Raw genomic sequence first — 18,783 nt, 5'->3', positions numbered from 1 at the left:
AAACAATGAATAATGAGTAATTAGTATGGTGATAAATAGAAAGTGTTTTATTTATATTCATAGGTTTTGATACCATATTAGATTCATTTATTCTTGTGTTTCACTTTGCATGTTTTGACTTCCATAATAACTAGGTTATTCTTCCGGAATGACTAAGTTATTCAAACCATCCATAGTCGGTCATATATTGGAAGTAGATGTGAATCAAGATTGTCATGAGTTTGCTTGTAGATGTCTAAGATGTTGGACATAGTAAAGTATTGCTACAACACTCATAAGTACTCATAAGTTCTGAGTATTGGATTCAACCCGCGCTCATTTGAATCACTTCATGGATTTTATCTCGAGTGATCATGAGACAATAATATCTTATATTCTTCAAACCTAGAGATATGAGTTGTTACTATGAGTTGGTTATACATTTATTGCATGAAAACACATTGGTAACTCGATGTTATAAACATGCCTTTGTGTATGATTCAACAAGTAGTAGAACAAGCCATATGAGTTGAAGTTTATCCATTCCTTTTACCTTCGGGATAAAAGCGATATATGTGGTCCCCTCGATGATTTAATGATGACACATGTGAGTGCTTGGCCAAGCCATGAATGATTTGATTTGTTCAATCAGTCAGTCGTCATGAATCGGAAATCAGGAAACAACAAATGGATAGAGAGAATGATTATAATCCATGTCTCAGTCCATATGATATCTAGAATGGAGGAATATATGATCCCTTATCTAATGGACAAGTCATTACAAGGTCAGAGTTCGACAGCGGCTTTAAGAGCTACGATTGCCAATTAGGTTTTGAAGTCATACTCAATAATAGTTTTAGACTTATCCAAGTGGGAGACTGTTGGATTAATCTCTATGTCCATAACTATATTTGGTATGTACTTGACCCGACCCGGCATGGTCCATTTGGGTTGCACTTCACCGACACAAATTATATGGATAGTCTTTTGAGAATAGTATATTTATGATTTATATTAATATATTATAAGTTCTCATATATTAATATGGAATCATATTATTTAGTTAGTATTGATCAAGAATTAATTTAGAATTAATTAAGTGATCAAAATGAACTAATTAAATATGGACTCTTAGATATATATGTGTAGTGGGCCAAGTTCATTTAGGTTGGGCTAAGTCTTTATGGATAGTCCATGGAGCTTTAACCCATGGATCCGAGGAAATGAAAGGCCATGGTTATTAGCGTTTAACCCTAATCCTCCACACTATATAAAGGGTCTTTTGGTTCATGAAATTGGGCTAGTCGCTTAGCGTGTAACCCTAATCCTCCACACTATATAAAGGATCTTTTGGTTCATGAAATTGGGCTAGTCGCTAGTGTGGATACACTAAAGAGGGCAATAACCGATTTCATAAGTGTGAGCCAAGTATCCATATTCTCTAAAGGTTTTCCAAGGAGTTTAGATGATTTCTGATTCCACTTGAGGCTTCCACACTATTGGGGCTAAGCTCCTAAAGTTCAAGACTTCAAGCTTCATTAAAAGGTATGTATTCTAACTTATTATATTACCCAAGTATCAAGGATTGTGTGCTAGATAGGGTAATACCTTGGAATATTCGTATTTGCATGTATAATAGAGAAAACATAGATCCAAGGTATTTAGGGTTGCATGTACACTTAGGAGTGTTAGAATGCTCAAAACCCAACACTCACAACTTCTCGGCACCATATACTCCATAATAGAATGGAATTGTCGAAAGGAAAAACCGATCTTTTGTGAAGTCGCCCGAACCATGCTTAGCTTCGCTTCTCTGGCTCTATATTTCTGGGCAGATGCCATTGCTACTGCTTGCTACACACAGAACAGATCTTATCTCAACAAACATTTCTCCATCACTCCTTATGAGATCTTGAACAACCTAAAGCCTAATGTAAAGTTTTTCGATGTGTTTGGTTCAAGATGCTTTATCTTAAATTCAAAGGAGCACCGAAACAAGTTTGATGTCAAGGAAGACGAAGGAATCTTTCTGGGTTATTCCTTAAACTCCAAAGCATATAGGGTTCTAATCAAGCGTTCAAAGAAAATTGAAGAGACCTATTATGTTACCTTCGATGATAAGTACGTCAAGAAACTGAAGACAAACGAAGGTTTTGTGGAGGAAATATTTCCAAAATTTGGTCAAACTACAGTACCAATTTTAGACCTCTTTGAACAATACATGCTGCTATTTGATGAACCAGAAATGGCTATTCACTCTGAATCCAAAGTTGCAGACAACAAGGTAGACAACTTGAAGAAGATAATCGATGATGCTGCAAAGCAAATGGCAGAAGAACAACCGATAACAACCGAAAAGTCTGACACAAGCGAACCTCCAACAGATACTCCTCATATTTAGGGGGAGAGTTCATCTTTTCCAAATAACCAAGATTCATCATTCCAGTGGGAGAGCCCATCATCATCTATACCAACCAAAAGTCAAGTCCAGAGGGACAATTCTGAGCCTGAAGTTGATGAAGTATCATCGTTCGAGGGGAAGAATGCAAATACAAACGATGATGAAACTCAATTAGAATTCGAAGAAGAAGTGAATGCTGAACTAGATCCCTCATATGTTGCTAATTACCCTCCTCTCACCTAATGGACCAAAGATCATCCACAAACTCAAATTATTGGTGAATCAACAAAAAAAGTACTCACACGATCATAACTGAAAGCAAAACAAACTGCACTATTCTCTAAACTGGAATTTTGCATGTTTAATTCGTTCGTCTCCAAGGTTGAACTGAAGACGATCAACATTTCACTCAATCATTCTGATTGGATACAGGCAATGCTAGACGAACTCAATGAGTTCGAGCAAAATAAAGTGTGGAGACTGATTCCAACACCAAAGGATGCTTTTGTGGTTGAACTAAAGTGGGTTTTCCGGAACAAGATGGATAAGGAAGGAAATGTGATTCGCAACAAGGCAAGATTGGTTGTGAAAGGTTACTGTCAAGAAGAAGGCATACATTACGTGGAGACCTTCGCTCCAGTAGCAAGGATAGAATCGGTTCGTATTTTTCTCGCCTATGCTACACACAAGAACTTTGAAGTATACCAAATGGATGTGAAGTGTGCCTTCTTAAATGGAGAACTAGAAGAGACGGTGTATGTAGAGCAACCATCGGGCTTCGTGCACGAGAAGTATCCAGATCATTGCTACATTCTGGACAAGGTAGTTTATGGTCTCAAACAAGCACCAAGGGCATGGTATGAAACGCTAACTACATTTCTCAAAATGTCAAAGTTTAAATAAGGTTCGGTTGACCCAACCTACTTTCGTAAGAAAGAGGGTGACCACCTTATGATCGTTCAAATTTAAATTGATGATATCATCTTCAGTTCCACAAATCCTGGCTTAACAGCTGAATTTAGGAAATTGATGGAGACTAAATTTGAATGAGCTCAATGGGTCCTATTAATTTTTTCCTTGGCTTGAATATTAGACAGGGACCCAAAGGCATTTTCATTAATCAAGAGGCTTATACGAAGATCTTTCTTGCCAAGTTTGGAATGATGGGAGATTCGAAAGTAAAGGTTCCCATGGCGTTTGGCACAAAGTTAACACCTTCTCTGGACAAACCGGCTACTAACATGACCCTCTATCGTCAGATGATAGGGTCCCTGATGTATCTAACAACTAGTCGACCAGATATAATGTTCTCTGTTCGTTATTGTGCTAGGTTTCAAGCTAATCCACGCGAACCACACCTGCTAGCTGTGAAGAATATCTTTCGATACCTGAAGCGAACCTCTTCTCTTGGTCTATGGTATCCGGCCAAATCAGGGTTCTTTGTTTAATCATTCTCGGATGCTAATCTAGGAGGATGTGGACTGGACCGAAAGAGTACCACTGGAGGATGCCAATTTCTGGATGGCAAACTTGTTATCTGGCAGTCTAAGAAACAAACTTGTGTGTCTCTTTCTACCGCCACAGCAGAATACATAGTTGCAGCATCGTGCACATCTCAGGTCATTTGGATACAAAGTCAACTTTGAGACTATGGCCTGAACATGAAGAAAATCCCACTATATTGTGACTCAGAGAGTGCAATTAGGATTTGTCATAACCCAGTGCAACACTCAAAGACGAAACATATAGCACTAAGGTATCACTTTATCAAGGATCATGTGGAATATGGTAATGTAGAAATTCATTTCGTAAGAACCACTGATCAATTGGCTGACATCTTTACTAAGGCCTTGCCTGAAACAAGTTTTAATAAAATCCTACAAGGCTTAGGAATGATCGAAGCTGAATCTGTACCAAAATCTCTTTCGCCTCAATAAAAGTTGGAAGCGAAATAGAGCGAACGCTCGGTCCATTTCGGGTTCGGTTCTCTCGGGAACCGAAATGAACCGAACGCTCGGTCTATTTCGGGTTCGGTCCTACCGGGCTCGGTTCGCTTCTTATCTCCAAGTGATGGTTTCGGTTGTATAGTATGTGTATTTTCCTTTTAAATTAATTTTATGTTTTTCCCTTTATTTTCATAAAACCCAAAAATATTTTTCATTTATGTTTTTATTTCTTTTCAGTAAATCTTATAAAACCCAAAAATATTTATTCAATTTTGTTTATTATTTCTTTTCAGAAAATTCAAATCATAATTCAAATATATTTTCTTTCATTTTATTTCAATTCACTTCAGTCTTAATCTTATTTGTGTATAAGAACTATTCTCTATGATGGAGCCGGGGCAGGTATAATTATTTATCTATGTATTAGCTAAGTGTCCCTAGAAGCATGATGTTGCATGTTGACCCAAGCCTCCAAAGATTCTGAGTGAAGCCTTAATGAATTGGTATATACAAATCATGTCTTCCCAATTAGGCTGTCAAATTCACTCTAATCATGAGCTACCTTACTCTTCTCCAATTGAGTTAAGAGTTTTTCTGCTTGGTCCATCTTTTATAGCAGAGGTACATTCGGTTCTTTAACCACCTCAAAGTTATTCTCCATCATAATTCATTTCATAAATGTAACCCTTGAGACTCTCAGCACTACCACTGAGGTCTATGGTTACACAACTTCTATGTTAATAATCTTAGTTTCGGGCCACTACGTGCTAAGTGAAACCCAAAATTCAATACCTATAATGCATTGACGGTGAACAATTAAATGTTCTAGCTTTCACCTTTGAATTCACGAAACCACTTTTGTGGAAGTACCTGAAAATCCCTTCTTATTTTGAGAGATCCTTATGAAAATGTCTATCACCACGAATATTGGGATTAAAACCCTAATTGAGATTTGATGAACAAGATGCAGAAAATAAGAACAAACACAAGTATGAATACTAGGTCGAATGATCACTCGATTTATTCAAACAAGAAGAATAAATTACACTTTCAGTGTCACACCCCCGAACCAAGGATGGCGGAAACGTCCAAGGGTGGAGGACTTCATGTGTAGTATCATAACAACAATGGTAATAGTGATGAAAGTAAACGCAACCAACATATATATAATGGAAAGAGTTACATCATTGTATGAATTACATGTTTCAAAATCAATTACAATATGTTAACAAAATATGATAAGTTTGACGCCTCAACGTCCCATCCTCAAAAGTACTTTGTTACCTGTTTAGCGATTTCCTGAGAATACAAGTAGTTTAAAAAAAATGTCAACACAATGGTTGGTGAGTTCATAAGTTTTTGTATATAATTATGAAAAAGCTCGTCATGTAATTGTATAGTTGTTCCAGAAAAATCCGATATTTTCCTGAAAATGAATAATGTAGTCTTGTATCCAAAGACTGAAATATATGAGTAATCTTTCTTATTTACAGAAAATAATGTGTGTTTATTTCAATACAAACGCGTATGATATTAGTGAAACTCTCGTATATTCTTAAGTTTGTTAATACTTTCTGTGAGCTATTATAACCATACTATGACCTAGGTGACCTGAAAACGACGTTCTTCGGGCGTCGTAGAACTGAAATGACACTTGTCACCACAGACCTTCCGGTCTAGCTGTTGCGAGCAGCTCTGGTGTGGGTTGTCAAGCCCAATATAGATCTATATACAACTATCACGCTCTTCTTCCAAGAGACTCTGGTTACAATACAGGACTTATGATTTATGTGAAGAGGATGTCTCACAAAGTTATTAACGAATTTACACTTAATCATAATGAAAGTTTCCTTTTTGTAATGTATGCATTTTGAAATCCATCGTAAACTATACCTATTATAGTTTGGCAAAACGAAGGTAGTAACAGTAAAGTACGTAATTTTTACTTAACATAGTTTATTTAACGTTTGTGTGTAATGGGTATACTTCAATAATAACGCTTTGTGTAATCTATGCTTTGTCTAGTAAAAATCCATTTGTTAACAGGTTTATGTCTAGATACTAACACAAGAACGTCATATATTGCAAATATACATGAACACGTAATAATATACACCTTGCTCAACATGTTACAAGGTGTTATGAAAATTATATGATGTTAACTAAATTAGACCTTCCTGCACTGTTTTAGAAAAGCCATAGAAAAATCATACGAAGTCGAAAACTAAATCCGTAAATTCTGAGAGTTCCCAAAATGTTTCTAGTTTACTCATAATTTTTATCATGATTTTTAATGACCTCCAACTTGGGTGAAAAAGTCCATAATCACAGACTGGTCCGGATTGGTGCTTGAAATGATAGGCAGTTTTGTAAAAATCACCATAAATTGTAGAAACATCGTATAGAGATGTGCAAGTAGTCATTTTAAAGCTGAGAAGTGGAACTATATGCACCTAAAACAGTTTTGAAAACAAAAATGTTTAAGATGTCCAAAACAGTCCGTGAATGGAGTTGAACTTTTCTGATGAAAGCTGTTAGAAAAATGTAGTTATGTTCTTAATGTTTTAACTTGTATTCCCCCCCTAAAAACTTGAGAAAACATGAAAATGTAGGGGTATGAACTCACCTTAAGTGTTTTCAGGAGATGATTGTTGAAGAATGGAGGTGTTTAACTCAAGGATACTTGGAAATGCCTTGAAGATTTTCGAGAATCTAGCATAATAGTTATGGAGTTTGTATAAGCTATCAATGATTTGAGTAGAATGAAGTGTAAGAATCACAAGGGGGATGGATTACACTTACTAAGAGTGGAAGAACACTTAATGATCAGCCTTGAGATCGTGAGTTAGAGATGGAAGTTGGAGAGAAAAAGTTGGAGTTCAATCTTTGGTGTAATTGAGAGTGTTGGAAGAGAATGAGGAGAGAGGTTGTATGATCAGCCCTTAGATTGTGGGGGTGACTTGTGAAAGGGAGTAAAAGGTACAAGGTATGGTGGGGAGGAGTGTGGGTTGTCATGGAGTGGGTGTGGGGGTTGCTTGCGTCATAAACTAAGGTAAGGTCAACACTCTTCTTTTGTACTTTACCAACTCCTTTTTAGATAAGGTTTTATCCTTAAAATGTGATTAAATCATTAATTTAGGGGTCTTATAATTTAAAATAGAGTTTTGGGTGAAAATCCTATGTTAAAATAATTAAAAACGGGTTTAAAACTCAAAATTACGCGAAAACGGGTGAAAAATGAGCTTTCCCAGCGAGACCCCTCGGATCTCGGCCGAGGTTCGGTCTCTGGGCCGGAGTTCGGTCAGAAGGGGGCATGGTTCGGACGCGAGAGGATGAATCTGGAGGCGGGAAGCGAAGCGAAGGCTCGGTCCGATGAGAAGCAGTCTGAAGCGAAGGCGAGGGTTCGGTCCGAAGTGAGGCCAGAACTGAAGGAACTGTTGTGAACAGTAATGAACAGTACTTTCGGTTCGGACCTTCCTTCTATGCGAGGTTCGGTTCGGACCTTCCTTCTATGCGCGGTTCGGCTCGGATGAACAGTGGCTTCGGTTCGGTTCATGGGTCAGCAGCTTCGGTTCGGCTCATGAACAGTACTCTCGGTTCGGTTGATGAATAGTACTTTCGGTGCGGTTGATGAATAGTACTTTCGGTTCGGAGGGTTCGATTCCTTGAGTCCGTTTTTCGCGTAGACTTCCGTTTTTGGGCTATTTTTTTGCCATATTCGAGGGTCGGGATGTCCCGAGTGATTATAGAAAATTGGGAGAGGTTTCGAGAGAGATTTGAGAGAGATTCCTCGTTCATAGAGAGATTTGGGAGAGATTTGACATACTTGGAGAGATTTGGGAGAGATTTGGGAGAGATTTCACATACAAAGAGATATTTGAGAGAGATTTCACATACTTAGAGAGATTTGGGAGAGATTTGACATAAGGAGAGATAGAGTGAAAATGATTGAGAGTGTTTTCGTGTGTGATGAATGAGAGTGTCCGGCTTCGCAATGCAAGGTCCTTAGACCCCGTTGTGCCATGTTTTGGGATCTTACACACTCCCTATGAGTATGCAACATTGTCTTATTGTTTTTGTTCATTGTTTAGCACTAAGGTTACAGAAATTTAAACACACGAACTTTCCAAGTGATGTTTTCTCATTAAAATAGTGAATTATATAGTAATTACATAATATAAACCCTATCTTACAAGGTCTAATTGAGTTGACCGGTTTGACTCGTTGACCTTGTCCGGCTTAGACTTGACCCGAATTTGACTATTGTCACATTCAGCATAGACTAAAGAATCTAACATTACATAAGAAACCTCACGTGGTGGCTACATTTTTCCTCACTCTTAACCCTAATAATGAATAATACATGACCATTTATAGGGAAAAGACAAGTCTTGGGCTTTTAACCTACACTTCGTCAAGGGGCTCATTGTCATCATCCATGGAGTGCTTTGAAACCCTACAACAACTTTTCTTCCCATAGGATCCATATTTTATTTTATTTGAGATTTCTAATATTCTGATATCAACATGTCACTGAATATATCGGTCTCACAAGTACTTCGTTCTATTTCGGTCTTATGTCAAGAACCAAAACCTGAATTGAAGCAAAAGCCAGCCTTAGTAGCGTTATATATAAAAGATGCCTTTTAATGCTTCTTAACAAGTACTTGATCATAATTCAACGGGAATCCAAACAAGCACTTTGAAGTCTCTCTTGACTTTGAAGGAAGAGAGTTGTGCCCGGGATCCACTGCTTTATTTCTTAAATGACATCACAAAATCCCACTAATAGTTTCCTTTTTTTTTCTTTGACACTATCTTGCACAAAAATCTTGGATTTTCCAAAAGTATAGTTCAATTATTCACAAGCTATTCATAAATTTATAGCTTTGGTTCCTAACGGTATAATGCAGTTATTTACAAACGAATGGATGAGTAAGTATATCGCCTTGGTAAATTATGGTAGTGACGATTCAATTAAAGGTACAAGAGGTGAGTCAGCAGAAAGTCGAATCGAGTGCAGAGTTGAAAAAGGGGATAAGTATGGAAAGGCGCGTGAATTTGAACCATTTAGCCAGTCATGCATCATCAGCCACTTTCTTGGGGTTGCTTGTTGTCTAATCACGCCTTTTTAGGCGTCGTTTCCCAGAAAGGTGGAATCATTGCTCCAGATTTGTCTCTCTCTACAAAATCATATATAAGGGTTTTGATTATTGTGGTCTTATTCTTTACCACTCTTCAACTCTCTCAAGCAAAAGAAGGCAATTTCAGGAGATTCGGTGTTCACTGTTCATCTTCCTCTTCATCAATCTTCTACAATGGTAGACTCTTCTTTGGTTCAAGAAACCTCTGCACGCTCCACTCTTCTCACAACCAAGCCTAAACAAAACTTGTTGATCGATCTCACACCATTCATCTACGATACTTACATGTATCAAGTTGTAGAATGTCTTAAGTATTCCCCACTTGTCAACGCTCTATCAACGATGGAAGTTGTACCAATGGCATGTCTCTCTCAACTCTACTCCACTACTACTTATGACAAAGCTGTAGAAAAGATTTATTTCGACATTCTCAACCAGAAGGCTTCAATCTCCAAGAACCAATTATGCTCGCTGCTAGGGCTTACATATGAAGCATCCATGGTGAATCCTTATTCCATCTCCACAGTTCAGCTCTTTTCGATGTTCTACAACATGGGGTATACCGAAACCCTAACTACTGTGACCAAGTTCAAGAAATCGTGCCTTCCTCCTCAATGGAATGAACTCTTCACCCTCCTTTTCAAAGGACTTTCAGAACGAAGTGCCGGATCAGATGGTGCTAGCAAGTCATTTATGACTCTGCTTTACGGGTTGTATGATGGTATCAACCTTGATTATGGTTCGATTTTATGGCTACAACTGGTTCAAATTCTATCATCTACCTCACGCCACACAGAAATTTCTTGTGCCTAGTTCTAGACCATTGTCACTCAATGGACAATGGTGCGCAATCATGTTCCCATTATGGCAGACTCACTACTCTCCTCCATTGCTACCTTTCACACTACGAAAATCATTGTCACTGATCCCTCAAAGTATTTCTTCATTGGCTCAATTCCAAAGTCAATGTATGCTTATGTGTCCCCTGAAAGCAAGATTATTCTGGAGTATAAGAAGCTCCCTTCATCTGGTCCAAGGGAACTCAATCCGGAAATGATGAGGTCTATTGAAGAAGAAGACAAACCTGCTAAGAGGGGGAAAAGCAAGAAGCGACAAAGGGCGAAAAAGGAGTTAAAGTATTGATGATGCAAATACCAACGAAGCGAAAGTCTGAGAAGGCAGCACCTTCCCAGCCCAAGCAGAAGAAAGCCAAGAAAATAGTTAGGAAGCTCATTCTTTCTTCATCAAGCGACTCAGACTCAGAGTATGTGCCTACTGGTCATCATCCCATCATTCAACCCAACGAAAGCAAATCAGAGAGTGAAAGCTCAGATGACGAAGGTTCGGTTCTTGGAGACACACCACCTCGTTCGCCTACACCTAAGGTATCAGTTCGCTCCCAAGCACCTTCTCCTCCGCCTATTTCCATACCCATTTCCATTCCTCCCATTTCCCCTATCATCACATCTCAACCTACTTCTACCATTCCCATTCCTACTCCTATATTCTGTGAAGCTATAACCACAACCACTATTGGAGTTCAGACCAGCGTATTAGAATATCGGGGTTCGTACTTCAGCATCTGAAACCCCTGTTACTACCAAACCTCCATCCCCTACCCAATCAACAGAAATCAATACCATTCTTGGTGGTGAGGGTGTTGATTTCAATACCTGGTACTACAGTCCATACAGGGTGCAAAGCGATGATGATGATGATGATGCTCCTATTACAAAGAGGCACCACAAGGATTTTCACGACAAGCTTGACAACCTTGTGGCATCTTCCTCCTCTTCACAAAACTCGTTTTCAGAAGCTGCAATGAAGGCTATGATGGCCACATTTATAAAAGAGCATCAAGCTTCAATCACTAAGGCAACCTCTGCTATAGATGCCTCATCCCAGTCCTGCAAAGAAGCGACCGAAAGAGTCGAAAAACTAATTCTTGATGCTAACATTTCTCTGGAGTCATTACGGGGTGCAACGGAGTTAAATGCAACAAAGGTAAACACCACTGTGGAAAAGCTTGATGTGTCTATTCGGACCAAAAAGCAACACTTTGCCACCATGCGTCAGAATATCCAAACAGATAATGCTGAATTGCGGACCTATATCAACGAACGTCTCAAGAAGCTCTAAGAAGATCTGGCCATGGAAAGCAGGATCATGGATGAACTGGCTCTCAAAACAACTCAGCATAAGACCAAGTCACTGCAACTTTATCAGGGGAACAAGGAGATTGACAACCTTCGCTTTGAGAGGATCATCGTCAAGAGTTGTGTCTTAGATGTTCATTCCCTTCTCTCCAATCTTCTGTAAGCTCACGACTCAGTTCTCACTCTTTCTGTCAGACGTCATCTTGCAGAAAAGCTTGGCCCGACAATTGAAATGTTAAGTCGCATAGAGGTTGTTTCAGAGACTGTTGTCCCTCCGAAACAAGGGGGAGAAGGAATTACAAGCACTACTCAGCCTCCTTCTACAAGCAAAATTGTTCCACCGAAAGTCACCACTGAATGACCGAAGGGTAATGAAGCTTCGGGTTCTAGTGTGAAGGACAAGGGACAAGGTGTTCTAGAAGATAGTGACGAAGAAGAAAATACCATTGTTGATGCTCTGAAGAGAAAGCAAAGGGACAGGGAACATGATCTCAATGCTAAGGCTGCTAGGGAAGCCGAAGAGAAGGAGAGAAAAATGAAAGAAGCTCACGATCTCTTGGAAAGCATGAAATCACTTTTTCCTCTTTGGTCGATAGACTCGAAGCTCAGCTCTATGATGTTCACCAGAAGCGAAGGTCAAAAGTGGCTATTCGCTCTAATTGACAAACATCTTTTCACTACAACTTGCTTGGAACAGGTTTTGGATATCATATATAAATGCAAGGTGAACAGATATGATGACAAGAAGTATTACACTGGCATGATTAGATGGTATATCAATTTTCATCAAGTCCTGATCGCTATCATTCCTAAGTTGTTCAAAGTGGTGAAGCATACTGCAGCGAATCAATAGAAGTGAAGTCTTACCCCAATTGACGCAAAGGAGGGGATTGTTGGGACCCAAATTGTTGCGTCTTGGGCTCGCTCCTTGGCCCAATTTTGTTACCGGTTTGGGCCTGTCCAACCGTGTTTGTTTTTATTAGGGTTTAGTATTTAAGGTGCATGCATGCATCCTTTGTCATTATCGTTTTCATTATTATTCTCATAATTGTACTACAAACCCTAGATCGCCTCTACAGTGGAAGTTCTTCATCGAGCTCTGTTGAGCGTGACTATTCTTGAATCATTAAGCAATACTTTGATTCTATCTCATGTTTATTGTGATTGTTTGTTTTCATTGATTAACCTGTTGAAGATCTAATCGATCTAAGAGTTTTAACTCATCACAATGCAAATGAAAGTTCTTATCCAAGAATCCTTCAAGATCATCCTGAATCCCAAATCATCAGAGATGCAAATTCTAGTATTCTTACTTGCAGTAGTGCCAGCAACAAATTTTTCACATTTGTAAAATTCATCTCAATGATTGAACCAAAAAATTTTGTTGATACCTTGAAAGAAGCTGGCTTGATTAAATCCATGCAGGATGAGCTGAATGAATTCGAATGTGATCGTGTGTGGACTCTTGTTTCCAAACCTCAAGGAAATACTATCATTGGCACTCAATGGGTTTTTAGGAACAAAATGGATGAAGATGGAATCGTCATATGAAACAAAGATAGGCTTGTGACTCAAGGGTTTTGTCAGCTTGAAGAAATTCGTCTATTCCTAGCTTTTGCCTCCTTCAAGAACTTCAAAGTCTACCAAACGGACTACAAGAATGCATTTCTACATGGAAATCTTATGACATCCCCAATTTCACGGCCAGAAAAGACCGATTTGTTTATGCTTTGTTTTAAAACTAGAGTAATCCTTTTTAAGGAAAACAGTTGCGGAAATTGTCCCAAAAACAAAATATGATAAAATTTATCAAAACATTTCTCAAAGAGAATCTATTTTGATTAAATAATAAAACCACGGGATGTCATGTTCCAATACAGATCAAAAGCATAAACAATATAAAATAGACCTTACAACAGTTATTTATAACTACTGATCTATAATCCAAAAATCTCTCGTCAAGTCCACCAACTTATACTCTTGTGTCATTACCTGTAATGCAAAGAAAACTGAGTGGGCCAGGCTTGGGAGCCTGGTGAGCATATAGGGTTTTCAACCCACAATAATATAATTATTATATTCAACCATCAAACAATCAACCCAATTACCCATCCCCATTATCTTCTTTATTTCTTAAGTTTTTACCCTAAGAATCACCTATCCTTCATTCATTCATTCCTAAAGATTGACTTTAAGGAATAGACACAAATTCCACTATTACTTAAGGCGCATCTACCAACTTTATCATGTAAGCGCCTCTGCCAGCATTACGACATTCACTATTAGGCGCATCTGCCAACATTATCCTTTAAGCGCATCTGCCATGATTACGACATTCACTATTTGGCGCATCTGCCGACCTTATCCTATAAGCGCATCTGCCAGGATTATCCTATAAGTGCATCTGCTAGTATTATGACATTCTCTATTTGGCGCATTTGCCGACATTATGCTTAAGCGCATCTGCTAGCATTATGACATTCTCTATTTGGCGCGTCTGCCGACATTATGCTTAAGCGCATCTGCTAGCATTATGACATTCTCTATTTGGCGCATCTGCCGACATTATCCTATAAGCGCATCTGCCAGGATTACGACATTCACTACTTGGTGCATCTTCTGATATTATTCTTAAGCGCATCTGCTAGGATTATGACATTCTCTAATTGGTGCATCTGCTAATGTCATTCTTAATCATCTTTCATACCTCATCATTTTATCACATACCAACTATCTCATCTACCCATGTTCTACCCAACATATTTGTAGATAAGAAATACTTATACAGTTTAACTCATTTAAAAACTATATAAAACATCCATTCCACACTCATCTCAAATAAGCAAACAATGTATAAACACATAGCACGTATTTCATAGCAAATACTTAATATCTATGTGTTAGAAGAAAGTAACCACACACTCACCCAAAAGATACACTTAATACATTCAAGCAATACTTGTATTAAAATTGTGTTTATGAAAGGGACTACATACTCACTTGATTAGATGATGCTCGGACAGCACTACGACTCTTCAAGTAGATATTCTTCGGTGAAACCGGGATATCTTCACACACTGGGTTTCTCGCGGACAGAGCTTCGACTCGGAAACACTTTTCTGCTCGGGATCTTCAGGTTTTAGGGTTGATACCAAGGCTTCGGGGGTACTTCTTTGCACGTAAATCAATGCAATACAGATGAGAGATGAGAGAATGAGCAACCAAACTCGGCTGGCCCTTCAAATCTATTTATAGGGCAAAATCTGCCCTTGCCACGTCGTGACACCTTTTTCCACGTCATGGGCTTGGTCGTCACTGCATGCGTCATCACAAGTTGCATCTGGGGGACTCCCGGAGGTGTCCGAAGACTAGCCACGTCGTGGCACTGCTTGCCACGTCGTGGTATCTGACAGTTTTGGGGTTCCGCACCCCGAACTTCAGAAATTCATAACTTTTGCATACGAACTCTATTTTTGACGTTCTTTATATCGACGCGAAGGTGAGATTATGCTCTACAACTCTCGTTTAGACTCCATTGGCTAATTTTGACTTTATTTTTAATATATTATAATTAGATTACTTATATATTATTTTTAGTAGGCCGGGACAAGAAAACTCCGTTATAAACTCATAACTCCTTCGTCTGACGTCCGTTTTCATCCGTCTTTCCATCGTTGCACTACTATCGATGAGATCTTCAGTTCTCATTTCTGTTGTTTTGGATAAATATCGCTCTAACGTAAATTCACTATTTACGTCGCGCTGTATCGTGCCGGTTCTGTCGCGAAACTTCGACAGGTCATAACTTCTTTGTTATAACTCGGATTTCGACGTTCTTTATATATTCAGAAACCTCGTAACATAAACTACATCTTAGTTAAGATTAATCCTTCTAAATAATCTTTCCCAAAAAAGTCATATTTGATGCTTATCGTCTCTAAATTGACTAGCCCTGATCTACGGGTGTTACAAATCTTCAAGAAGAAGTCTTTCTAAAACAACCGCTAGGGTTTGAAAATGAAGAGTTTCCAGATCATGTGTATCATCTTGATAAAACTGTTTATGGCTTAAAGCAGGCTCCTAGAGCATGGTATGACATGTTTGTAAGGTACCTTCTCTCGAGTAGATAGAAACGAGGAAAGATCGATAACACTCTGTTCATAAAGAAATCAGGATCTCATATCATTCTTGCTTAAGTGTATGTGGACGATATCATCTTCAAATCCACTAATGAAAAGCTAGGTTCAAAATTCGTGGAGGTCATGGCCAAGAAGTTTGAGATGAGCATGATGGGTGAACTAACTTTCTTCTTGGGCTTTCAGGTCAAAAAACTAACTGATGTTATTTTTGTTTGTCAAGCTAAATATAGTGCAGCTATGTTGAAGAAGTATGGTTTCTCTGATTGCAAACCGGCTAAGACTTTGATGTCTTCATTAGCGTCTATTGGCACTGATCCAAGTGGCACTGATGTGAATGCAACTCTAATTTTGAGGAATGATAGGCTCTCTACTCTATCTTACAGCCAGTCACCCTAACATTATGTTCACTACTATATTGTCTGCTCGTTATCAAGCAAGTCCTCAGCAATCTCATCTTCACGCTATCTAAAGGATTTGCTGGTACTTAAAGCATACACCCAATCTTGGGTTATGGTATCCTCGTGACTCTGAGTTCAAACTGGTGGGATACACTGACTCCGATCATTGTGGGTGTGGCATTGATTGTAAAAGCACTTCAGAAAGAGCTCAAATTCTTGGAAATAGATTGGTAAGTCGGTCCATCAAAAAGCAGACATCGGTGACTTGTTCTACCGCTGAAGCTGAATATGTTGCCGCTAGAAGATGTTATGCTCGGATTCTATGGATTTAGAATCAGCTTTTGGACTATTGTCTAAAGTTCTCGAAGACACCCATCTGTTGTAACAACACCAGTGCCATTCATATGATACAAAATCAAGTACAACATTCCAAGACCAAGCACATCGGCATATATCATCATTTCATCGATGACATACTTCAAAAGGGAAAAGTGGAATTGTTTTAAATTCCATCCACTAATCATTTGGTTGACATTTTCACCAAGGCATTAGAAGAAAAGAGTTTGAACAAACTAACTGTTGGTGTTGGCATGCTTTCAATGTCTTAATTGTTTTCTAGCTATTATCTATCTTATGAAAAACACAAAAACAAGTGCTTCTTTTATTATGATTGCAAATTCTTATATTTAGTATTTACATGAATTTTCTTTCAAGCCTATCTAAGATTGATCTGCATCTTATTTCTTCATAATTTGTAAGGACTGGAGCCTTCTTGAAAGATCTCAATGCTCTTGGTGTTGAGAAAAAAAGTGGCATCATGTCCTCTTCTTCTTGAGGATACCCTCTTTCTCCGTCACTTACTGTTATGGATACAAAGAACAACCAACAATGTAGTAAGTCTTATTTTCATCTACAGATTCATGATCCTATAAAACCTCAAATGCCCTCATGTAGATCTTGAATACATGATGGTTTTATGGATTCGAGCTAGTTAACTCATTGGTTACAAAGACTGATCTTCACTTATTCTCTTACTCCTGATGAACGTGAAGCTTGGAATCCTTCTGTAACGCTTCAATAATAAAAGGCTAAATCACTTGTAATATATTGTGTTGTTTTTGTGTGATATGGTTAATCTTGTTTATTCTATTTTATAGCATAAATTTCAAGTGGTAAATATCTCGATAATGGAAGTGCATTAATTACCATTCGATTCCAAATATTTGATGGAATGAGTCTTTATCACCTTTCTGAAAAAAGTTGCGCATATTTCACTGTTTAAACTATTTTCTTGTTTGACCAACTTTTTTGTTTGCAGTCTTATATTGATTTTTCTTTTGTACATTTTTTTAAAAAAAGGAATCAGACAGTGGCAATTCTAAGCCTAGTATACAACCTTTGACACATCATCGTCCCTGGAAGCATGTTGTTATATGTGACTAAATCTCTCTAAGTTTCTCATCAGCGAGACCATCTGCTAAGAACATTGAGTCACCCCCTCATGCTGACTGTCTAGCATTGTCTAAACTTTCTAAGTGAGATTGCCTAGTCCAAATAAAAAAATCGATAAAAAGGCTGAGGTGTTTATTTTTAATTTAATCATCTTTACCTGACCCTATCCCTAGAAGTATGTTTGTCGTATGCAGCAAGTCTCATGTTCTACTGAAATATTGATCATAACCCAATGGCTTACCCTGATTGCATAGTCACCAGCAGAAGAGTTATTTGTCTGGTTTTTAAATGACAAAGGGTTGTTCATATCCCTAACCTCTTAGTTTGAGGTATGACATGGTACCATTATGAATTAACACTGAATATTTGATTCTAGATTGCGACTTACTCTATGTTACATGAGTTTACACCATTTCTTGTTGATGAGTTAAAATGTTAATGATTCACGCTGATTTCACCTTAGCATGACTGAAACAGTCTACTCTTGTCCTGATATTCTTCTTTAGAATTTTATGATTCAGCGTATGATACTAGATGCTGATGAGAATTCAAAAAATATTTGTCGATGGTTACATTTCATTCTGAAATGTATTACATGCAACATACCATTCTTGCCCTTTTTCTTCTAATAAAAGTGTTTACTGATTGTATGAAACCACACACTGATGAGACCACACAATACTAGTCAGTGAATGGTAGTTTAAATCCACGGTATCAGGAGACATCACAATCTTACTAGACTATAAGTTCAAACTCTATTCTGCTCGAGGTTAGTTGTTGATGTAAAAAGGGAGAGAGAATCTGGTAAAACTAAAAATCTCGTTAAAGAAATCTCGTTACTAGAACTACAGAAAAGCACATTCTAAGGGGGGTCGGTTCAAGCTGATGTCAACATTCTCAACTCAACTCAAGCTCATTATCTATTCGTCCGTTGTCTGTTGCAATTCATAAATGCTTGATAAGTCATTCATCTTCTCAGTGGGAGCATTTGTTAAAACTGCAAGAGTCAAGAATTAATTCTTACTCTCAGGGGGAGCAAGAGCCAAAAGCATTCAGTAAAGATTAGTTTTGACATAATCAGATAGGGGTGATTGTAAGGCCACACCTTATGATCTGATGAGTCAAACACACGACACGTTGATAGATCAGTGTCAGCATCTACTACATG

Source organism: Lactuca serriola, chromosome 4 (assembly GCF_051521515.1).
Source record: "Lactuca serriola cultivar US96UC23 chromosome 4, Lser_US96UC23_V15, whole genome shotgun sequence".
NCBI lineage: Eukaryota > Viridiplantae > Streptophyta > Magnoliopsida > Asterales > Asteraceae > Lactuca > Lactuca serriola.
Note: the sequence above shows the minus strand (reverse complement) of the source record.